A 26,469-nucleotide genomic window follows, 5' to 3' on the forward strand; every position below is an offset into this window, starting at 1 on the left:
GCAACTGAAACTGGATATGGCAAAAATTACAAGCTTGGCCCCAAAGAATAAACATGAGAAGTCACTCCTGCTTCTTGTTTGTGGAAAACAGAGTTCAAAAGTATTAGTCTGACTCTATTTACAGATAAAGACACTTGGACCTAGAAATGTGCAGTAAATTGCACATGGAGGAAGTGTGATAAAATGGGTACATATTAGATATGGAATCAGAAAGCCTCTCTTTCTAAATCCTACCTTGGATATTTCTACTTCTACTTTGTTTGTTTTTGTTTTTTTTTTAATTCATCCACATAATGTGGATAGTGGTCTAGATCTAAAAAACTTTATTATGAGATTTAAATAAGATAAATTGTATAACATAATTTTCAAACTTTAAAATGAGAGAAAAAAATCAGTTATTACTGCTGAGGAAAAAATCACATCCCAAAGCTTTGGTTTGTGACCTGAAGTCATAGGATTTTATATGTTGTAAATAGAAAGAGATAGATCATGACTATATTCATATATTCTTCCTTATAGTTTATCTATGAGGATATTTTCTACATGTTTTCATGCATTAATCTCATTACTGCCATAACTTCTCATTTAACAAAGTAATAAAAATCATATCTATCTATCTATCTATCTACATATATATATGTTAAATTTGATAAGGACAATGCTTTATAACATGTAATTAATCTATAACCAATATGAATCTTAACGTAAAAAGAAAATCCATAATATCTCTCCCCTTACACAAGGCTTTGCAATTACAGAAAGTTCCCTTATATTCTCTGCTCATATAATGAGTTTTGAATAGACAATGATTAATTAGATTTTTCACCATCAATAAAGCATTCTGTTGTGACTTTAAGAACCATGTGGGTAAAGAGTATAAAAGGAGTATAGGATCGTACAAACAAATAAGGACAAATGTCAAGGTGTCAAAACATACAGAATAATAAGTAAAGGCAGATAATACTAAAGTAGTTCTCATCCTAAGAATAGAAAGTTCAGTATCTTACATATAGGAGGAAATTGTTTTAATTGAATTATTTTCCCAAAGGATAAAGAAAAAAAGCATCTTCAAATATTCTTTTTTTTTAAATTCTACTTTTATTTTTTGGGAATCATCTCTGATAATCTCTGAGGGTTGCATAGTAATCTCCATATTCCTTGAAATAATTAGATAACTCAGGATCTTATTTAACTAAAAATGTATTCTCCTATGATCTGTCCCTATAAATTTGGATTTTTGTAGTTTAAAATTATCCACTTGCTTTTTATACATAGTATCATCTGAAAACTTCTTGCATAAAGAAAATTTTGGAATTCTAGTCTACATTCCTAAAAGAAAATAGAAATATTTCTCTACTTAATTTGAAAAGTTAAATTTGATTCATACAAAAATGTTTGAAAATCAGAAAGCAAGAGTTATTTTTCTGAGTTATCATGACTGTATTTGAATTTTAAAAGGGGTCACTCCTTTGCACTCATATCTGTTCCGACTTTTTTCTTCCCTCCTTCCTTCCCCTCCTCTAGATGGCAAGCAGTCTTATACATGTTAAATATATTATAGTATGTCCTAGATAGAATATATGTGTGCAGAACTGAACTGAACAGTTTTCTTAATGCACAGGAAGAATTGGATTCAGAAGGTAAAAATAGCGTGGGAAGAAAAACAAAAATGCAAACAGTTCACACTCATTTCCCAGTGTTCCTTCTCTGGTGTAGCTGATTCTGTCCATCACTGATTAATTGGAACTGAATTAGATCTTCTCTTTGGGAAAGATATCCACTTCCATCATAATACATCTTCATACAGTATCATTGTTGAAGTATATAATGATCTCCTGGTCCTGCTCATTTCACTCAGCATCAGTTCATGTAAGTCTCTCCAAGCCTCTCTGTATTCCTCCTGCTGGTCATTTTTTACAGAACAATAATATTCCATAACATTCATATACTACAATTTACCCAACCATTCTCCAATTGATGGGCATTGATTCATTTTCCAGTTTCTAGCCACTACAAAAAGGACTGCCACAAACATTTTGACACATACAAGTCTTCTTTCCCTTCTTTAGTATTTCTTTGGGATATAAGTCCAGTAGAAACACTGCTGGATCAAAGGGTATGCACAGTTTGATAACTTTTTGGGCATAATTCCAGATTGCTCTCCAGAATGGTTGGATTTGTTCACAACTCCACCAGCAATGCATCAGTGTCCCAGTTTTCCCACATCCCCTGCAGCATTCATCATTATTTTTTCCTGTCATCTTAGCCAATCTGACAGGTGTGTAGTGGTATCTCAGAGTTGTCTTAATTTGTATTTCTCTGATCAATAGGGATTTGAAAGCAAGAGTTCTTAATTTGGGGTATGTAAACTTCTAAAAATTGATAATTATATTTCAATACAACTGATTTTCTTTGAAATTGTTTGTGTTTATTTTATTCATTTAGAAATATTATTCTGTGAAGTACCTATAGCCAAGGTATCCATAATATTAATAAAAAAGTCAAAGAATATTTGCCATAGAGAAAGAAGGTCATAATTTTAGTACAGGAAGAGCCTTTGGAAAACATCCTAAGCCAACCCTTTATTTTATAGGTGAGAAAAGTGAAGTCAAAGACATTAAATGATTTGTCTATGATAATAAAGGAAGTAAATGGAAGAACCAGGACTCATATTAATATCTTCTGACTAGCACTCTTTTCATGGTACTTACTGCTTTAATAATTGATGATTTAGATTTATATGTTGCTGTATTTAGTTCTCATAAAGAGCCATCACTTTGTTGTGTGGAATTCATGTTGCCCTATTTGTTTTATTATTTTACATTTTTAATATATTACTAAGTTCAAAAGTCAAAGCCCAGTTGATAAATGCTTGATATTTAATAGAACTCATTGTATGAGTGATAGTAAATAACTAAGGTGAATTTTCACTTTTCATGTACACTCTCTGTAGTAACATCTAAATTACTTTATACTTGAACATGTATTAATCATGGTTTCTGCAATATAAAGTTATAATAATTGTGTTCATATTTCTGAAATCTAGTTTTTGAATATGCTGAAAATCACCTTTGTCACTGATTCATTCTTATCTTTGTTCATTTGATGTTAGGATTACAAGGTGAGAACTCAGGTTGTCTGGACAGTGACAAAGTGAGAATTCAGGTTATCTGGACAATTACAAGGTGAGAACTCAGGTTGACTTGACAGTTCTCTGGCTCAGACCTTTGGTTCTGGCCTTTAAAGGGAGTTTACACCTTAGGAATTCTAAGAGGAACAAGTTCATTGGTGGAAGTATTTCCCCATGCCCCATTGAGTTCTCACCTGCCTATTCTCTGGGAGGATAAAAGAAGGGCAGCATTGGGTCTGAGAGAATCGACTCTGGGATAGAGTTTTTGACGCCAAGCAGGCTGAAAGGAGACCAGTCTGATTTGAGGAAGGACAAGAGTTGGAGGAGATTCAGAGCTCCCAAGAAACCTGTGCACAGAGGAAAAGATTTTACAGATCTCCTCCCAGAGAAGGATTATAATTGAGCAGACGACCGGACCCTCACAATTCAAGAACTTTACAAATTGCCATCCACAACGTGGGGCAAGGACTTTTGCTTATCCTGACAAGGACTTATTCTGAGCCCTTCAGAGGAGCTAGACCGGACCATCACAATTTGACTCATTCAAAATCAATAGTTGCACAAATTTCATAAAGACCACATTTGATTAATACTATGTGTGCATGATAATGATTTCTCTTATTTGTTCTGATCTTTCTTTAAAAAAAAAAGATGAGGGAGGAGTGCTGTGGCTGTTGTTTTATAGATTATTAATAAGTATCCTGGTAGAATTCTGTATGCCAAGCAGAGATGCAGATTTTATCTTATAAAATCAGATTGTGGCTTAAACCAGATGAATGAAATACAATTAATCCCGTCACAACCAGCATTGTTGCTGCTTTTAAAAGTCCACTTAAGTATGATAGATATAGGAAGACCCTAGGACATTACCCAATTTGGGGAGAGACAGAGACTTGGGACCACTGCTGGGAGAGAAGGCATAGGATGAGACAAAGTATAAATAGATTAGAGCAAAGTACAGAAAAGTTAGAGTAAGGGAAGCAAGAGGAAAGGTGAGGGGTAGATATCATCTACAAGCTTTCTGTTTTAAGTAATTATTTTTGGTACATCTGTAGGAGCATAAGGACTATTAGCATCCTCTAAATTTCAACATCCTGAGACAAAGTCCTGGTTCTGCCCCACCCCCCCATCCGAATTGTGGGTGTGAGACTTCTGCACTGTTATGTCTAAAGCACTTAAAAATGTGTTCACAAACAGTTCTAAGTCAGTACTTGATTTCCAGTAACCTGGAGTTCTCCTCTTTTTTCTTCTATTGTTCCTTTCTGAAATAACTAGAATGATTAAAAGTTAGGGCTTAATGATTTTAGATAAAGACACTGCTAATGATTAAGCATCTCCATTCAGTTCCAAAAATCTTACTGAGTATTAGTAAAAGTAGAGAACGAGAACAGCTATGAGAATTCTATTTTGTTTTTTCACTAGGATGTGAAAAGTAGCAATAAGAAGTAAATTTAAAGTCATTTTAAGTTGATCATACCCTAAATGTAGCTTTTAATGGGTTATAACCAAGATTAGCATCTCTCTCATCAAAAATTATGCTATGTAAACATCTTGCAAAAAAAGCACAATAAAAATTAAAAGGAGTATGAGGGGCAGTCAGGTGACACAGTGGATAGAACACTACCCTGGAGCCAGGAGTACCTGAGTTCGAATCTGGATTCAATTATTTATTAGCTGTGTGACCATGGGCAAGTCACTTAACCCCAATTTTCATAGATAGATAGAGGACCAAGAGCAATACATAGTCACAAAGAAGTATTAATATGTGATTCATACATGTTTATGTTTCATAAAATTATATGTTGTAAAGGATATTGAACTGTCTTCCCTCTGTTCCACCTCCCCATTTTTCATTATAACACACTATTTGTTTCACATACATACCCCTAAAGCCTCCATAACCTATACCATCCTTTTAATTCTTCTAATTCCATTATCCCTGTATGTTTCTCTTATTGGTGAGCTTCTTCCAAGATCTCCATTTTGGAGAAGGGCTCAGAACTGCCAACCTTCATTCCCCTCTTGATTTTTGCCTCCTAACTTAATGAATCTCTACGTGACACCTCTACACAAGTACTTCCTTCTCACACACACACACACACACACACATACACACACACACACAAATATACTCACACACACAAACACATATATCCTACTATTTTTTTTCCAATTATTTTTGTGTGTTGTCTTCCCCAATTAGAATGTAAGTTCTTTAGGACAAGATTTATCTTTCACTTTACTTGTATATGTATTACTGACACATAATTGTCAGGAAAATAGTAGATGACTGAAATGTTCATTGCCTGAATGCAAACACACATACACAAACACACATGCAAAAAATACAACAAATAAGTAAATTAGGAGAGTCCTTTATCATTATGTTTCTACCTTTCCCCTGCCATGCTTCCCTAATATAATTTCTCACATGATCTGATATATAACAATTATTTTTATTTTCCAAATAAAGCAAAGAATGCAAATATATATAGGCAACTTATTTTAGATTAAATGAAAAAGAAAATCAAGTCTCAAAATTTTAAAAAATGACATACAACCAAAAGAATTAAAGCCAACTGAATTATGAGCTACTGCAGCTGCTATCTGACCACATGGGGATATTGTGTGCTTTTGAGAATTTGCCCAAGAATAACAGCAAACTCTTCTCAAGTAGCATATTATTTTTAATGAGTTTCCTTTGGATTTGTCCAATTCTAGATTTAGAAAAACATATTATCCTTCTCTAATATATTGACATTGTCAATGAAACTGGAGCCTCATCATGACTACAATTCTGTTTTGGTTTGGGTTTTGCCTTTTATTTGGTTTATTTGTTCGCCTCAGTGTTAAGCAATGCGTGTAAATAAAAATTTGGCTCCTTTAAACTAAGGCTGAAACAGAACAACTTGTTATGAATAGAGTTGCTCCCTGAGCTATTTCTCCATCTGTAAATGGAGGTAATGGTTATATTACTTATTTCATAGGAATGTTGTAAATAAAGCACTATATTCATGTAACTTATTGATATTATTATTGTGAGATCCAAAAAGTATGATGGACATCAAGTTAGTCTTGAAATCAGGGAAGCTCTGACACTGATTGTCTATGTGAACCTGACAAGACATTTAACATTTAAAATCAGCTCTAGTTCTATACTGGTAGAGAGAATTTTCCTTCTGGAGGCTCCCTATAGTAATAAAGTCATGAATATAATTTTCAAAAACATCATAAATATTCCTATTCAATACATATATTAAATATCTACTATGTATAATACTAAGCAGGAGGATGCCAAGATACACATATAATTTCTGTCTTTAAGCATTTGGCTTTATTAAACAAACACAATTTATCTCCATGTAACTGCTCTTTGGAATATTTTATAATTCGTGCCATTGCTTTATATTACTTTCAAAAGCTATTCTTCCTATTTATTGCAGGTGATATAGGATCTAAATATGAGATTTTTCCAGTAGAAGAAATGCTTAAATACAAGGAAACTCCCCTAAGCAATACAAGTCTCTGCATTTTACAAATAGCCCTGTAATGTTGGGATAATGAAACCCCTAAAAATTCATACTGAATACTTCCATTGAACCAAAGCCAATTACTTTGTTTTACATAATTCTAATTTCAAATCATGTGAATGTGGATGCCTGCAATTACTTCAGGAGATTCATTATTATTACTAAAAAGTTGCCCAGAGAAGTACAAAGTTAAGTGGCTTGCTTAATGTCACACAACCATAGATAAGAACAGCTCTTTATGGACTATGTCGTATTGTCCCTATTACTATTTATATTTTAGATTAATATGATACAGCATTCTAGACTTGAGATCAAGTAGATTTGTATTCCACATAGATACTTGTTACCTATATGACTTTGGACAAATCACTTAAATTCTGGCTTTCTCAGTTTCCTTATCTGTAAAATGAGGATAATAATGGCATCTTCTTTCCAGGTTTGTTGTGAGGATCAATGAGGTAAATTTGAAAGTGCTTTGTAAAACTTAAAGAAGTATAAAATAATGAAATAATAATAATAATATTTTTGCTGTTTGGCTTCTTCCTCCACTGATACACACTGCTATTCATCCATGCTTTCTCTCCTGTGGGATTCTTATTTATATTCTTAATTAAACATATGAAAAATGATTTATCAATTATGATGGTCTTTTCCTATGTGTCCTAATATTTCAAATATATAAGCATGGCACTTAAGAAGTCTATTTGTTATATTTTATTCTTTCAATAAAATCAGCTTATCTTCTAATCAGACATATACTTCATCATTCCTTAATAGTGTCATCCATATAACTTAAAGATTCTTTATTATGACTTCTTACTTAACAGTTATCATTGATAGAATGTTCAGAATACTGATACCAAACTCAACTAGAAAAGGGGTTACATAAGAATCCCTGCAGATCATATACTAGAAGTCTTAAAATGCAATATTACTCATGTTTTATTATAATTTTATTTATTTTGATAAGTATTTCCCAATTACTTTATAATCAGGGTCTAGCTGCATTTGGAATTATGCCACGGATCACATGTCACATATTTGACAATTCTGTTCCAGAACATAGTCATTTGTGAACTTTGTTTTCCAAATACAAAATGTTCTCAATAAATGTTTGAAGTCAGCAGACCTGGGTTCAAATCCCAGCTCTGCCACTTAATATTTATCAGGAGTACACAAAATATTTATTTTTTTCTGAGCCTTAGTTTGGGTTTGGAATCATATAGCTTGTCTTAAAATCCTTTCTCTGCCCCCTTACTATAAGGCTTTGCATTCCAGGCATGCAGGATGGCTAGTGAAAAGGCACAGATAAAAGATGGGTACCATCTCTGGGGAACAAAGAAAAGACTAGTTTGGCTTGATCATATCATGCAGGAAGGGTAGCGATGTCCAATGAGATGGGAATGATCATTTGGAAATAGGTTTATATAGGACTTCTAAATCTAAAAAAGAATGTTTATATCCTATCCTAACGGCAATAGAAAGCAAGGACAGAGGATTAAGCAGGGAAGTCATGTGGATAGATCTGTGTATAAGAAAAAAATTACTTTGGCAGTAGTATGGAGGATGATCCAGAGATTATGAAAAGAAGAATGATGGTGCCTCCAGAAGAAACAGGAAAATTTAAGTGGAGGAGGGTTTATGAGGAAGGATAATGAGTTATATTTTGAATATGTTGAACTGAAGATGTCTCCAGAGCAACCAGTTTAAAATATTCAATAGGCAAACTTCCTTTACTTCATTCAATATTCCACCTTCTTCAGGATGTCTTAGCTGCTGGTGTCTTCATGTAATTATTTCTGCATATTCTTTATGTATCATTTAGGCACCTTGTTAGAGAGTAAGCTTCTTGAGGGCAGAGGCTGTTTTTGCCTTTTTTTTAATCCTCAGCACTTCACACAATGTCTGATATATAGTAAGTAATTAATAAATTCTTATTAGCTGATAAACTGCCTGTCTATAAAGTAAAATATCCTAATATCAATATGCCTGAACATAAAGCAGGAATGCTATTTTATCAAATGTTTGTCTTTTAGAGTAAAGTAAAATACATAATCTTATAATTATTTGGGAAATTTGATCAATGTGGCCTTTCACTATAATGATGAATATGAAGGGAGGGGATAAATAGCCTCTGCTCCTTCACAAAAGTTTTTTTTTTTTCCTTTGCCAAAATAATGAAGATTACTCCTTAATTACTGCATTTTACTTTGCTCATCTATCTAATAAGAACTAATTAACAATAACATCTCCCCCAAAAGCCTTGTCTACATATTTTATTTGAATACTGGGAAATATACCTTGATATTTTCAGTACTAACAATTTTTAGATATCACAATTTTACATTGCAAAAATAAATTGCATGAGTTATGTTTTAATGTAGGCATAGTTGTGTTGTGAATAATCAAATGTGTTTTCCTCACCTGCTGGAACATGTTCCAGAAATATTGGTACAGAACAGGAGGAAATGAGCATTTGGCTTTACTGTTACAGGACCTCTCTGTGAATTAATTTCCCTAAAGCATAAGTTCCTTCTGATAAATTTTGCATTATCAAGGGGAAAATAACTAATGAGCATTACATACCTCAGAAATAAAAGTATTAATGAGTTTTCCTTTAATATCCATTTCCTGTGTAGCCATGCATGATTCATAAATCATACTCTGGAGTTATTGCTTTATCCAGCAGATTATTAGTTTAATATACTTCAGTACACCTTTTAGTTAATAAATGAGGCCCTCAGCAAGAAACAAAGTCATGATCCAGCAAGTTGTATTATCACAATAGTCTCTTCTCTAAAAGATTCAATAAGAATCTACAAAATTAAAACTCTCTTTAGAAAAATATTAATAAAACTCACAATCTAGAAAAATTAATGATATTTATTTCTGTTTTAATATATTATACTCTCAGTAATTCAGAATAATGAAGAATAAAATGTTTAAATTGATTGAATATGCTGGTTAACTGACCATAGTATAAAAAAAGTATCAGATTTCATATTTCAAAAGGATCATCCTCCTCCTTTTGTAATGCTGGAGAAACTGAGCAAGACAGAGATTAGAAAGGATTTAATCATTTATTAAATTGAGAATATACTGGGATCAAATTGGATCCATGGTTTGGTGCCAGTGCTGAATGAGACTATCCTCTCCAATAATCCAGCAAACAATCAGAGTTCTCAATAACATATATAAACATGGCTCAGGCACAAGGGGTAGATCGAGGCAGGGGCGGAGTCAGGGTACTGAGAGCTTGAATGGAATTCTGACAGGGTGGGGTGAGCCTCCAGAGAGGGGGATGACATAATCAGGGGGAGGCACCCTGGACATGGGGAGAGGCATCTTGATAAGACAGTATCTGACATTCCAATAGCTTGGGATGGGGAGAGGCATTCTGATATTCTAAAACATAAGATCTTTTATCCTTATCAAATATTCTGATAAAGAGAGAGGGGAGCTTTTGTAGGACTGAGAAGCAGGGAAACTGAGGCAGGACAGAGTCAGGATAATTAGGGAAACTGAGATAGGACAATAATAGAGAACTGGGGCATAACACTCTTTAATATACATATATAGATAGTATTCTTCAATAAATTTGATAATCTTCAATAAACCTTTGCTAACTAAATACTCACTTATGAGCATCAATGAATGTTCTGATATCGTAGATGGGGCAGAATAGAAAATTATGTAGAATCTCTTCTGATATAATGGAAGAGGGATGATAGTCCACTTATATTCAAGAGAGTTAACATGGTTCAATGAAAAGGGCATTTGATTTGGAATCAGATGACCTGGGCTTTGTTTCAGTGTTCATTATTCTCACTTTAGAGATTGTAAAATCTGGCCAAGATCCTCTCTGAATCCATAAAATGGGAGGAAAATGATTGAGCTATATAAAGTCCAATAGCTTCTCATCTCTAAACTTATACTTCTTCTGTGTCCCAATTTGTTCACATGTGAAATACTATGATAAATTCTACATAGCAACTTTTAGGAAGGGTGGTGACAAAAGAGAGAGCATGCTGAAAATAGCAACCACGATATTAAAAGAATGCTTCATGTCATGTTAAGATTCAGTGAAGAAACTAGAGCTGTTTAGCCTGAGGGAGAGAAGTCTTAGGGAAAATACCATGGGTGTCTTTAAATATTTGATGGTCTCCCATGTGGAAGAAGCATGATTTTATTGTTGTTCAACATATTCTGTTTGACTCAGAGGAAACAATGAAAGGATATTACTGATGAGAGATAGGAAAGGGGGAACCCCGTTTGATCAGCACAAAGATAGTAAGATAGTCCCATGACGGCGCAGTGTCCCCTGTAAATGAATTTACAGGCCGGAAAACCTAGATTGATAAAAGGTTTATTGTAGGAATTTCGAAGTAAAGTTTAGTTAGAAAGACGCCAGGGCCAAAGGTGGCTGCTGGGCAGGCAGGAACCCTTACATGGCCGGAAGGATACCATGTTTTGGGGGGAGGGCTCCTGCAAAGAGAGCGCTACAACTTGGCTCTTTTATACCTAAAAGGGAGCTTGTGGGTGATAAGTTCCTGGAGGGCTTTAAGATAAGGAAGAAACTGTTTGTGGGGGTTAGGGAAACCTGAGCAGATAGTGGGGGCTGAGCTGGGATATCAATGGAATTCAAAAGGATGCCTTTTGACCAGGATTTGTGAATCAAAGGTCAGCCATGGGGGTTGGGGAATCAGAAAGGAATCTTAAAGGGACCCTAACCCCCATCATTACTATGGGACTCATCTTCTTCCTTCTTTCTTTCTTCCCTTTCTCATCAATTTGATCCTTTATCTTCATCCTTCCCTTTTTCCTTTCTTCTTCACCTTCTTCCTTTTTTCTTCCTATCTTGTCCTAATTAGGAATGAAAATTCAAATCTTTACATTAACATCTTTTTAACAAATCTGTACCATATTTTAAAAAACCTATTTGAAAATACATCCCAAATAACCATTTTTATATAATACCACAGAGTAAAAAAAAAAAAAAAAAAAAGAATAATAATCATACCCTCAAACAAATGTCATTACTGCTTATATAATCTAAAATAGGCATTTTACCCATTTTTAAGGAAACTTCTTAATACTTTGAAAAGCTGCTGTTTGTAAAAATTGATAAATGTTTGTAACAACTATTTTAAAATTTCTAATACCTGTGATTTAATTGGTAGGAATTTTATTTATTATATGTTTTGGTACATATTAAACCTGTTTCACAAATTAATGTGGATTTCATGAGTCAATGTTGATAGGAAAAGAAAATAATCATCTAGTGGCCAACTGTCTTAGTCCTGAGCTCCTGTCTACTTAGTTGGGTTAGAATTCAAACAATGGTCTGGAGTCTTGGGGAAAAAGCTCCTGGGGCTTGGTTGTTTTCTGCTTTTGTTTTGTTTTGTTTTGTTTTGTTTTGTTTGTTTGTTTTTATCAATATAGCCTTTAAGAGCCCATCTACTTATCTACTTATCATAAGAGGAGTATTGGATTCCAACAATTAAAATGCTTCCTTCCTGTTTCCTTGCACAAAGCCCTCTGTCTCCAAACACCAGATATTTCCATAGGCTATCTCCTACATTGAAATCTCTCCCTTCTCATTTCTGCTTCCTGATTTCCTTGGCTTCTTTCAAGTTCCAGCTAGCATCCCACCTTCAGGAAAGAAGCCATTCTTGATCCTGCTTCAATTTAAATAACTTGTCTTCGTCTACCATCTCTACTTGTGGTGTATATATGGTGTTTGTACATAATTTTTTAAAAATTTCCTTCATTCAATTACAAACTCCTTGAAAACAGGGAATTGTCCACATACATACATACGTGTGTGTGTGTGTGTGTATGTGTATATCTTCAGAACTTAGTATGGTTTCTAGCAAATAGTAGGTTCCTAAATATTTATTTACTAATTATCATGTTTATATTGGGCATCCAAAGTATATAATCTGCCTCTGATATGGGTGATGTAGACACCAGATGATAGTAGGCATCAAAAGTTAGAGTTCGGTTATGTGAAGAATTCACAATGGCCATTCTTTTTAGCAAAAGGTAGATTTATTTAAGGAAATAGGTTACAAACAAAATTAAGGGATACAATAGGTACCAGGAATGGTAAATATGAAATACAGTGAGAGAGCATATGAAAGACAAATTCTTCAGTAGAATTCACAGTTACCTAGTAGAAAGGGAGCACCCTACAAAGTTGGGGCATGTCCTTAGCTGGAAGGCTAAAACCTGAAAGGAACTTAGCACCCTAAAAAGTTAGTTAGCTGTAGGAGGAGAAGTGGAGTTGGGAGTATAGTAGAATTAGGGAAGGCATGGGGCATGGGGAAGGGGTAAGGAGAAAAGCAGAGTTCCATAGCAGATTGACTCAAAAGAAGGCAGTACCCATGGGATGACCCATAAGTAGATTTTATAATAAAAATTTAACCTCAGGGACATAATTGGGATTTCTGTCAGGACATGGCAAGGTGAGTTTGCTCAAGATCCCTACAGAGGGTGAACCTTAGGAGTTTGACATAATTTGGATTTCTGATTAGATAACCACCCCAGAGGGTGGGACCATGGAGATAAACTGGTCTCTATCAGTGCCTTCTCCTTGCCAGCCACTGGGATTAATTTTTATCAATTCCTCTGCTAACCACACCCAACACTGAAGACCTTATCACCTCTATCTGCAATCTTTTCAAGCTAATTTCATATTACTTCCCCTTATAAAGCCAGAGAAACTGAGGCAAGATAGATATTAGAGAGTTTTAATATTTTATTGAAGAGTTTAGATTAATTGACTGGATTGGACTTGCATCTCAAAGAATCCAGCATCGAATGTGAAATTTCAGGGATTTTTATAGGGCTCCAGTGAGAAGGGAAACAAAGGTAGAAGGCAGAGAGCACTGGTGAGCAGGAATTTTTAGGAACAGACCATAAATTCAATTCTGACAGGTTGGGGCTAAGGACCATAAATTCTGATAAATTTGGAGTGAAGAAGGTAATCAAGCTTGAGACAGGAAGTCTGAAACAAGAGAAATAGAGGGTGCCAGCTAGGTATCTCTGATAAGCCATCTATAGAATGCTATTTGTTAGAGCTCCCACCCCTAATTTTTATCAGTCCTAAAAATCAGGAAAAGGGGGGAGACAGTGTACTAACTCAGAGAAATTGAGATATTATAATTCATGGAAACTAATACAGGGGAGCTGAGGTGTTATAATTCAGGGAAACTGAGGCAGAACAATTCAGGGAAACTGAGGTAGAACAATTCAAGGAAAATGTGATATAACACCTTAACAGCCAAATTGACCCTCTTGCTAATCTCTATACATGCCATTGTGACCTACATAATAATTGCCCTATCTTGGCCTTTTCAAAAACTAAATTATTTCCGGAATGCTGTCTCTCTTTAAATCCACCTCTTAGAATCTCTGGATAGCTCCTTCCAAGCTTCATCTCAGTTTCCTTCTCCTACATGAAGACCACCCAGTTCCCTAGTTATTAGCACTGTTCTAATTCCAGAAAATAACTTAGTTCTTTGTGCGCATTTTGATTTTATGTGTTTGTTTATATTGTATGTTTATTATTTATAATTCATTTTATTTATTTATTTATAATTTGTTTATTCATCCATTCTACCAGCATTAATTACATGCCATTGTGAAAGATTTATGGGAAAACATGGATGAGAATTGGAAAAAATGAGAAAGTGTAGACTGATTTCCATCTGCACTTTTAGGGAAAGTATCTGAATAGGGCTCATTGTATGAAATTTTCACAAGTTTGTAGGGCTAGGCCTAATTCACACGACTCCTATACCTAGTTGAGCCTTGGGTTTCATGAAGTCACATGATCTCTGGAGGGATGAACCTTGAACCCTTGCAGGAAGTTAGTAAAGTTACAAGAAGTGATGTGACCCATAGAAAGCAGACAACATTCATGACCATTGGTCAGAGATGGTTATGTCCTTTTAGTCTATTCAATGAGAAGCCTCAGGTCTTTTGCTTTTAAGTCCTGGACAAGGCGGAATCTGGTCAGGTTCCAGGAGCACATGGTAGAGTTGGGCTGTCTGGGCCTCTCCCTGCAGGGATTAAATAAATACTTTTTCTTTGTACCTGATGATGTCTCTGATTAGTTAATTTGGGAAAGGGTGTTAGGTTCTTACTAAGTGCTAATGAGATAATGAGATGTTAGGTTCTTACTAAGTGCTAAGTCATATTTAACAATTCTCTAGTTCCGGCCTTTAAGGGGAATTTTACCCTTTGAACTTTTGGGGAGGAGCTTGCTTGTTTAAGAGGAGCAAGTTCATTGGTTGAAGTATTTCTCCTACAAGCCCCTGAGTTATTCCACACCCATTCTCTGGGAAGATAAAAGAAGAATTTAGAGTCTGGAAGGTCAGTTCTGGATTGGGTCAAGGAGAAGACATCCTGTGGATTCGAAAGCCCAGCAATCCCATACTTTTGGAGGGGAAGAAGAGGACAGAGAAAAAGATTCACAGAGAAAAGAAACCTCCTCCCAGAGAAGGATTACAACTGAGAGGATCAGGAACTTTACACTCTCTATCTCCAATCACACATCCCTAATTGCCCATTGAATGCCCAGTGAATGATGCAAAAGTGTCTCAAATTTAGTATGTCCAAAACTGAGTTATCTTTATCCTCAAACTTTTTTCTCTCCCTCCCTCCCTCCCTTCCTCCCTCCCTTCCTCCCTCCCTCTCTTCCTTCCTTCCTTCCTTCCTTCCTTCCTTCCTTCCTTCCTTCCTTCCTTCCTTCCTTCCTTCCTTCCTTCCTTCCTTCCTTCTTCCTTTTTCTTTTGTGTTGTTGAAGACACCATAATCCTTCTACTCATCCAGGGTTTGGACCTTAATATTATCTGTGACTTTTCACTTTTTCACAGCACATCATCAATTAATATATTTGTTGATTGATAGATAAATCAAACTTGTATGGTGCCTTTGAACTCTGAGATTTTGTGATTCTGAGTAGAAAAAATTCAGTATTTAAAGTACATGTTCTTGCTCTATAGTCAGGGTTCTTATTGGTAATTAGGGTTGTTTGTATATTAGATAAGTTAATGGTTAGGTTACTATCTTTTGTTGCTTTTTGTGTCCCTTGCCTAGCACTGTGCCTAATACATGGTGGTACCAAGACCAATTCCTGAGTGTTTTGTTTTCTTATGCTTTAGGAGAAGAGGTTTTTGTTAAAATACAGGTGTTAACCTGCATCATTATACAGAGATTATTAACCAACAGCTCTCTGTACCTATGAATTATAAAAAAAGAAAGTATAAGCTATTGTTTCATCACTTTAATGCTTATCCTTATAATTTGAAAATAGTATTTATAGTTTTGCTTTGACTTTGGTTTGTGACTCATTAACTCATTCATTCAACAAGCCTTTGTTATTAAGTACTTATTAAATTAAGTATAGAGCAGGGAAAAGTTAAAAAAAGAAGACACAGGAGTATAGGAAAGAGAGAGGAGAGTAAAATCCATGTAGTTTTGGAGCTTATGGGATAGCATGGTTCAATCTATAGAATCAAAACGATGATTTCTGGGAGGGTCCCCATTTTGGGAAAGACCCATCCAGATTTGGAGTTTGGCATTGGCAGAGTCCTTTGAGTAGGTTGTTATACCCACTGAGTTCAGCTATGCATCATAGCTTAAGAAAGGTTTGGAAACATTTTCTAGAATATTGCATATGTTCTTTCATGGAACTATTTGTTGGGGTCAAGGATAATTACTGCCTTGAATCCTGCCTTAAGTACTTAGAAATCTATCTAGGCAAAGACTAAGATTGTCATCCGACAGTACGTATATGTAGCCATCATGTGAACTGGCCTTCTTTTGCGTAAAATGATAGTGATAATATGCAAAGACTTCATTGTGTATACTATATAAACTATAAAGTGCTGTGTAAGCATGAGCCATGTTATAGAGAAAGATTGTAGGAGTGTTATACTGACATACTCTGGATAAAGGAGTTCTCCTCAAGCATTTGATGTTGGCCTTCTTTCTCAAAGGACCATGGCATCAGGGGGGTGATGCTATGAAATGTAAGGATTGAAGTGAGGGAGGCTGGGCAAGATCTCCTGCCTCACTTTCCCCTCCAAAGCCATCTGGGTCCAGTGGCTAGATATAGATCAGGGTGATTGGAGATGGCTCTGGATACAATGGCAGACCTTAGCCTTTTTAAGCTAAAGTCTTCAACAGATCTTAGTTTGACTCTGGCTGCGCCCATTCAGTGATTAAGGCTCAGTAATTAGTGAGGCTAGGAATCTCCTCTTTCACCTAATCAAAAAAAAATCCAAATGAATAAATGAATGAATGAATGAACCTGGGATGGGAAGACACTCAGAGTTTCTGATCAAAGCAAAAAAGATTGCTATTTACATTCGACCTGAGTTAATGGGACTCTTATAATAACCAAATGGGCATTGGCCTAAAACCTATTGATGACCAATCAATGGGAATCAGATTGATTTTGATTTAAGGCATGTTCCTTAAGAAATCTAGCCAGTAAACCCCATGATATTTCAGATGCTTTAAAAGTACAAAAGAAAATAAAGAAAATGTGCTTTTAAGAACATCTGCATGTAAGAATATAACACCCTATGTGGACAGAGGGAGGAAAGTGAAGGAGGTAGGAAAGGAAGGAAGAAAAAAATTGAAAAGAAGGAAGGAAGGAAGGAAGGAAGGAAGGAAGGAAGGAAGGAAGGAAGGAAGGAAGGAAGGAAGGAAGGAAGGAAGGAAGGAAGGAAGGAAGGAAGGAAGGAAGGAAGGAAGGAAGGAAGGAAAGAAGAGAGGGAGGGAGGGAGGGAGAGAAAAAAGTTTGAGGGTAAAGATAACTCAGTTTTGGACATACTAAATTTGAGACACTTTTGCATCATTCACTGGGCATTCAATGGGCAATTAGGGATGTGTGATTGGAGATAGAGAGTGTAAAGTTCCTGATCGTCTCTCAGTTGTAATCCTTCTCTGGGAGGAGGTTTCTTTTCTCTGTGAATCTTTTTCTCTGTCCTCTTCTTCTCCTCCAAAAGTATGGGATTGTTGGACTTGCAAATCCACAGGATGTCTTCTCCTTGACCCAATCCAGAACTGACTTTCCAGACTCTGACTTTTTTCTTTATCCTCCCAGAGAATGGGTGTGGAATAACTCAGGGGCTTGTGGGAGAAATACTTGCTCCTCTTAAACATGTAAGCCAGAAGTTCAAAGGGGTAAAACTCCCCTTAAAGGCCAGAAGTAGAGAATTGTTAAGTACCGACTTAGCACTTAGTAAGAACCTAATATCTCATTATCTCATTAGCACTTAGTAAGAAACTAACAAAAGGGGATCATGCACCATCTCACACATATCTATAGGTAAGTTCTGAATAATAAAACTTTATCTTTTATAGCCAACACATACCTTAAATTAACATTATTATTTCTGTAAGTGACATATCAGTCCTTTTAATCTATTACTATCCCACTATCCCAGTGACTTCCCTAACCAAAAAGAAAAAAAACTCTCTGGTTATCACACCTTTGTGGCTCTTCCCTATTAGAATGAAAGTTCCTTTAAGGCAGTGACTAACATGTTTGTTTATTTGGTTCCTCCCCTCCCTCTTATATGTATCACACATGTGCCTATTGAGATTATTTAGTGCTAGACTTTTTTAAGGTACAAATAATAATTTACTCAGATTAAGTGCTATTTTCAATCCCTAAAATATTGTCCCTTAGTAACAATTCTACAAAATCTGACTCTCAAGATTATTTCAACATAGCATCATATATATGTTTGTTTGTTTTTTTAAAAAGAAAACAGCAAGAATAGTGGCTGCTATTAAAAGACCTAAAAAAGAACTAAGAAATTTTCAAAACTCTGTATTTCCTATGCTAATTTTTGCAACAATTACTATGTAAATGGAAACAAAGTGATAATCAAAGAGCAAAGGAGTAACAATTAATAGCTTAAATCATCTTTAATGTCTTGGCCATGTCTAATTTCAAATGTGAATACACAGTATTCAAATAGAAACCTAAAATGCAAATGGGAAACCTTATATTTTTAAATTGAAATTTGCATAAAACCTCAAAAACTTTTGCTAAAATTAAAAAACCCAAATCGTGTTCTTTTATTCATTATGGTTGATTTGATTGTGGACTGATGAAAATACATGTGAAGGTGAAATGACTTTTCAATATTATGCTTTTAGTAGAACTGCAAGTTAATGAAAATCTATATGAATTCATTACGTGATTTAGGAAATAATTTAGTAGCATAAGAATTGTATCATGAATTAATCAGAGAAATGCAAATTAAGACAACTCTGAGATATCACTACACACCTGTCAGATGCTAGAATGACAGGGAAAAATAATGGGGAATGTTAGAGGGGATGTGGGAAAACTGGAACACTGATACATTATTGGTGGAATTATGACTATATCCAGCCATTCTGAAGAATGATTTGGAACTATGCTCAAAAAGTTATCAAACTGTGCATACCCAGTGTTACTACTGAGCTTATATTCCAGAGATATTTTAAAGAAGGGAAAGGGACCTGTATGTACAAGAATGTTAGTGGCAGTCCTTTTGTGGTGACCAGAAACTGGAAATCGAGTGGATGCCCATCAATGGAGAATGGTTGAATAAATTGTGGTATATGGATGTTATGGAATATTATTGTTCGGTAAGAAATGACCAGCAGGATGATTTCAGAAAGGCCTGGAGAGACTTACAGGAACTGATGCTGAGGGAAATGAACAGGATCAGGAGATCATTATATACTTCAACAACAATACTGTATGATGATCAATTCTGATGGACGTGGCCCTCTTCAACAATGAGATGAACCAAATCAGTTCCAATAGAGCAGTAATGACTGAACCAGCTACACCCAGCAAAAGAACTCTGGGAAATGAGTATGACCTACTACATAGAATTCCCAATACCCCTATTTTTGTCCGCCTGCATTTTTTATTTCCTTCACAGGTTAATTGTACACTATTTCAAAGTCCAATTCTTTTTGTAGAGCAAAATAATTGTATGGACATGTATACATATATTGTATTTAACATATACTTTAACATATTTAACATGTATTGGTCAACCTGCCATCTGGGGGAGGGGTGGGGGAAAGGAGGGGAAAAATTTGAACAAAAGGTTTTGCAATTGTCAATGCTGAAAAATTACCCATGCATATATCTTGTAAATAAACAGCTATAGTTATTAGCATAAAAAAAGAAAACAAAAACAAAAAAAATACCTCTCTTTATAGATTACTATGCTCTAAGGACATTTGGCAATGATTCATCATTTACACATTAGTTTTAAACATGTTCTCTAATAAAATGTTTAAGAAGACAATTTTTTAAATAAAAAAGCTACCAAAAATAACTCTTTACTAATATCACTCATGACCTAGAAGAAGATCCCCTTTCCCAAAATTCTCTTTTCTTAGTATCACACAGCCCAACTTCATTTTAGGAGGAACATGACTCCTAAAGAGCATGAATGTATCCTTTCCTATTATGTTTCTACTGCAAAAGTGAAATTTATGAGAAATAAAATAGGAACTTTTATCATCTCTTTCCTTCACTCAGAATTCCTTGAAGTCTACTTTTATTTCTCATTCTCTTCTCACAATAAGTCAGATTGCCATGCCTCACACTTTTTTTTTAATATCTCTCTAACCATTCTTTTATTTCAACTCCTTCTGCAACTATGGCTATTCAGGATTTTAGCTTAGCCAGACTAGCCTAATCTAATTGACTTCTAACTATGCTCCCTTCCCTTAAATATCTCTGTGTTTCAATCTATGTGTTGCTGCCAAATTAATCTGTCTAAATTACTTTCATTTCACTTTTGTTTTGGGCTTGTTATTTCATCCCTCTAGAGAATTGATGAGAAAACTGCCACCATTCAATTCAAAACAGCCATACTTTGTAACTTACTCTTTGTAACTCCAGGTTAAATGATTTCCCCAGGTAACCAGCTACTATGTATTAGGCAGGATTTTAATTTTCCTAATTCCAAGACCCATTTATCATCCACACTATGCAATTCCAATGTCATTTGCCAGGTGAAAAAATATTTAATATCTCCTCATTACCTATGAGATGCAATCCAAAATCTTTAGCCTGGAATTCAAAATCTGATTTCAAGCAATTTTTATAATTTTATTTTTCACTACTCACAGGGATCCTCTCTTTTTTTCCCCACTTAATATTTTTTTTACTACATGTAAAGATAAATTTCAATATTCACTTTTACAAGATTTTGAATTACATTTTTTTCTCTCTCCCTACTTTCTCTCCCCTTACCCCAAAACAAGAAGCAATCTGGTATAGATTATACATGTGCAATTATATTAAATGTATTTCCCCATTAGTCATGTTGTGAAAGAAAAATCAGAACAAAAGGGAAAATAATGAGAAAAAGAAAAAGAAAAAAAAGTGAAAAATTCAGACTCCGTAGTTTTTTTTCCTCTGGTTGTGGATAGCATTTTCTATCATGGGTTTTTTAGAAGTATCTTAGACCGTTGTATTGCTTAGAAGAGTTGAGTCTATGAAAGTTGATCATCCACAGTGTTGCTGTTACTGTGAAAGACGGACCTGATCACTTCACTCAAGATCAATTCAAGTAAGTTTTTCTGTGTTTTTCTGAAATCCACCTGCTCATCATTTCTTATAGAGTAATAGTATTTCATTACATTCATATGCCATAATTTGTTCAAACATTCCCCAACTACCGGACAATTCTGAATTCTTTGCAACCACAAAAAAAAATTGATATAAACATTTTTGTACATGTGGGTCCTTTATCCTTTTTTATACTCTCTTCGGAGTACAGACTAGTAGTGATATGCACAGTTTTATCGCCCTTTGGACATAGTCCAAATTGCTCTCCAGAACAGCTGGAGCAAAATTCTACCAAAAATGGATTAGTATCCTACTTTTCAACATTGATCACTTTTTTTTCTGTCATGTTAGCTAATCTGAAGAGTTGTTTTAATTTGGATTTCTTTAATCAATAGGAATTTAGAACATATCTTCATATAACTATAGATAGCTTTAATTTCTTCACTTGAAAATTGCCCATACAAATCCTTTGACTAAATGTCAACTGGAGAATGACATGTATTCCTATAAATTTGACTTGCTTATCTACATATTTTAGAAATGAGACCTTTTTTAGGAACACTGACAGTAAAAATTGTTTTTCAGCTTTCAGTTTTCCCTATGATTTTGGTTGCATTGGCTTTATTTGTGGAGAAGCTTTTTAAATTTAATGTAATCAAAATTTCCCATTTTGAATTTCATTATGTTCCCTGTCTGTTTGCTATAAATTATTCCTTCCTTCATAAATCAGAAAGAAAAACTATTCCTTGCTTTTCTAATTTGCTTATGGTATCATCATGGTACTAAATCAAGTATCCATTTTGATCTTATCTTGGTATTCTATATGAGATATTGATCAATACCTAGTTCTTGTCATATTGTTTTTCAGTTTTTCTTGCAGCTTTTGTCAAATAGTTCTTATCCCAGAAGCTAGAATATTTGAGTTTCTCAAATAATGGATTACTATAGTTTTTGACTACTGTGTCTTGTGTACTTAATATACTCCATTGATGCTTTATAATATAGTTTTAGAACGCGGGTAATGCTAGATTATTTTCCTTGATATTGATGATCTCTTGTTCTTCTAAATGAATTATGGTATTATTTTTTCTGTCTCTGTAAAATAATTGTTTAGTAGTTTGATTATTGCAATTTAGGTAGAATTATCTTTTTTTTTTTTTTTTTTTTTTAGTATATAGCTTGGCCTACCCATGAGCAATTAATAGTTTTCTAACTATTTAGATTTGGCTTTATTTATGTGAAAAAATGTTTTGTAATTGTATTCATATTGTTCCTGGATTTGTCCTGACAGGTTATTTTAAATATTTTATATTGTCTACAGTTTTTTAAAATAAATTTATCTTTATAATTCTTGCTGATTATTAGTGATATATAGAAAAGCTGATGACTTTGGTGGGGTTTGTCCTTCAACTTTGCTAAAGTTGTTAATTATTTTAAGTAGTTTTTAGTTGATAATCAAGGATTCTTTAAGCATACAATAATATCATCTGCAAAGAGTAATAGTTTTATTTCCTCATTGCCTTTTCTAAGCCCTTCAATTTCTTTTTCTCTTATTACCATTCCTAACACTTCTGGTACTATACTGACTAATAGAAGTTATAATGGGCATCCTTCTTCATCCTTGAACTTATTGGGGACATATTTAGCTTATCACCATTACATGTAATGCTTGCTGATGCTCTTATATAGATACCATTTATATTTTAAGGAAAACTCTATCAATTTCTATGCTTTTTAGTGTGTTTAATAGGAATAGATGCTGCATTTTTTTTCAAAAGTTTTTTTTTTCCTGCACTTACTCAGATGATCTATGATTTTGGTAGTTTTGTTATCAATATGCTAAAAGTTTACCTAATATTGAACCAGTCTGCATACCTGATATAAATCCCACCTATCATCATAGTGCATTATTCTAGTTATGAATTGCTGTATTCTCTTTGATAATATTTAAAATTTTGCATCAATATTCAGTAGAGAGATTGGTTTATAATTTCATTTTCTTTGTTTTGGTTCTTCCTGGTTTAGATATTAGCATCACATTTGTTTCAAATTTGATAAGACCCCTTATTCACCTATTTTTTAAAATAGTTTATATAGTAGTGGAATTAATTGCTCTTTAAATGTTTGGAGAATTCACTTGAAATTCCATCTGTCCCTGGAGATTTTTTCTTAGTGACTCCATTGATGGTTTGTTCGATTTTTTTTTACTAAAATAGGGTTAAGTATTTTATTTCCTTGGACAATTAGTATTTTTATAAAGATTATTCACTTCACTCAGATGTCAGATTTATTAGGATACAATTGATGCTTTAATTTCCTTTTTATTGGTGGTAAATTCAACCTTTTCATTTTTGACACAGGTGATTTGTTTTTCTTCTTTTTAAACCTAATTAATCAAAGATTTATCTGGGTTTTTTTCATAAAACATATTTTAGTTTTATTTATTAGTGCAATAATTTTCTTCCTTTCAATTTTTTAATCTATCCTTTGATTTTGGGAATTTCCAATTTGATATTTAATGGGAATTTTCAATTCATTTTTCCTACCCATTGCATGTCCAATTTACTGATCTGTTCTTTCTCTATTTTATTCCTGTAAGCCTTTAAGGGTGTAAAATTTTCTCCAAAACTGCTTGGCCTGAATCCTCTAAGATTTGATATGTTGTCTCATTATTGTCATTCTCCTTGGTAAAATTATTGATTGTTGTTTGACCGACTATTATTTATTATTAGATTATATAACTCCAATTAGTTTTTAGTCTATTTTTATGGATCTTTATTACACGTAATTTTTATTACATCATGATTTGAAAAGGATACATTTAATTTTAATTATTTTGCCTTTTGGTATTTGAGTGTTTTTTATGACCTAATATGTGATCAATATTTATGTAGGTACCATACATTGCTGAGAAAAGGACATATTCCTTTCTATTCTCATTCAATTTTCTCCAGAGATCTATCATATATAATTTTCCAAAATTCTATTCACCTCCTTAGCTTTTTTTCTTGTCTATTTTCTTGTTAGATTTATCTAATTCTGAGAGAGAGGTTGTGGTGTAATATAGCTTTGTTGTCTGTTTCTTTCTGTAACTCACTTAGTTTCTCTCTAAGAATATGGATGATATACCACTTGGTACATAAGTCTTTATTATTGATACAGCTTCATTGTCTATGGTGCCTCTTAGCATTATGCAATTTACTTGCTTTTAATTAAATCTATTTTTGCTTTTGCTTTGTCTGAGATTAGGATTACTATCCCTGCTTATTTTTTACTTCATTGAATCATGATATATTTTGCTTAACCATTTACTTTACCTTGTGTGTACCTCTTTATTTCAAATGTGTTTTTTGTAAACAATATATTGTAGGATTATGGATTTTTAACCCATTCTGCTATTTGCTTCCATTTTATCAGATATTTCATCCTATTCACATTCACAGTTATGACTATTATCTATGTATTTGCCTCCATCCTATCTCTTCCCACCCCACCTCATTTATACTTTTTTCTCTCCTTTTACCCTGTCCCTTATCACTAGTGTTTTGCTTCTGATCACCACCTCTTTCCATATGCCCCTCCATCAGGCCCCCTTCTTTTTTCCCTCTCCTTTTTCTTTTCCCTTTCCCCTCCTATTTCTGCCTGCCTTTCTATTCCTACCCCTTCTTTTTCTTTCCCTTTTTTTCCTGCTACTTTTTATACTTTCTATAGAGTAAGATAAATTTTCATACCCAACTGAGTGTGTATGTTATTCCCTTTTTGAACCAAATACAAATGAAAGTAAGGTTCACAGCACTTTGATTTTTCTGTTTCTTCTTTCCCTCTACTATACCTCTTTATGTGATATAATCTATGTTACATGGTCTCCCCTTTTCTCTTCTTCAATTATAATCCTTTTATCATTCTTTATTTTTAAATCATTACAGCAAAATCAACTTATGCCAACATCCTCTGTCTACCCTTTTTAACTGCTCTAATAAATTTATAGTTTTCAAGAGTTACAAGTATTATGTTCCATGTAAGGATGTAAAGAGTTTAACTTTATTGAATAACAGGGTTTTTTTCCCTTTCCTGTTTACCTTCTTATACTTCTCTTGAGTCTCATATTTGAAGATCAAAATTTCTTTTCAACCCTGGTATTTTTTTTTTGTATAAGGAATTATTGAAAGTCTCCTATTTCATTGAATATCCATTTTTCCCCTTGAAAGACTATGATCAGTTTTGTTGGATAGTTGATTCATGGCTTTAATCCAAGCTCTTTTGCTTTCTTAAATATCATATCCCAAGTCCTCCAATCCTTTAAGGTAGAAGCTGCTAGTGGCACTACAACATTTGAATTGTTTCTTTCTAGTTCAGTTTTTTTCTCCTTGACCTGATAATTCTGGAATTTAAGTACAAAATACCTTGGAGTTTTGATTTTTGGATCTCTTTCAGGAGATGATCAGTGGATTCTTTCAATTACTCTTTTATCCTTTAGTTCTAGGCTATCAGGGCAATTTTCTTGATAATTTCTTGAAAAATGATGTCTAGGTTTTTTTAGTTTTTGTTTTTGGATCATTACTTTCAAATAGTCCAATAATTCTTAAATTATCTCTCCTGGATCTATTTTCCAGATCACTTTTTCTATATTGTTAATATTTTATTCTATTTTTTTCATTCTTTTGATTTTGTCAGATTGATTCTTGATGTATCCTAGAATCTTAAGCTTCCACTTGCCCAATTCTAATTTTTAAGGAATTGTTTTATTCACTTAATTTTTGTATTTCCTTTTCCATTTCGCCAGTTCAATTTTTTAAGCAATTGTTTTTTCAATGGATATGTTTTTTCATTTGACCAATTTTTTTTTAAGGAATTGTTTTCTTCAATCAATTTTTGGCTTTCCTTTTCCTAGCTATTGTCTCTCTCTTGCATATCTCTCATTTCTTTAGCCAGTTTTTCTTCTACTCTCTTATTTGACCTTTTTTGAGCACTTCCAAGAAGTCTTTTGGGGCTTGAGACCAATTCATATTTCCCTTTGAGATATAGATATTTTGAGAATATTTCCTTCTTCTGAGTTTGTGTTTTGATATTCCCTGTCCTCATCATAGCTTTCTGTGGTCAAAATTCTTTTTTGTTTCTTACTCATTTTTTTTTTTGGCCTATTTTGTGACTTTTAAAGTTGAGCTCTGCTCCTGGGCACAATTCCAGGTTTTCTT

Source organism: Sminthopsis crassicaudata, chromosome 1, assembly GCF_048593235.1.
Source record: "Sminthopsis crassicaudata isolate SCR6 chromosome 1, ASM4859323v1, whole genome shotgun sequence".
NCBI classification, from domain to species: Eukaryota; Metazoa; Chordata; class Mammalia; order Dasyuromorphia; family Dasyuridae; genus Sminthopsis; species Sminthopsis crassicaudata.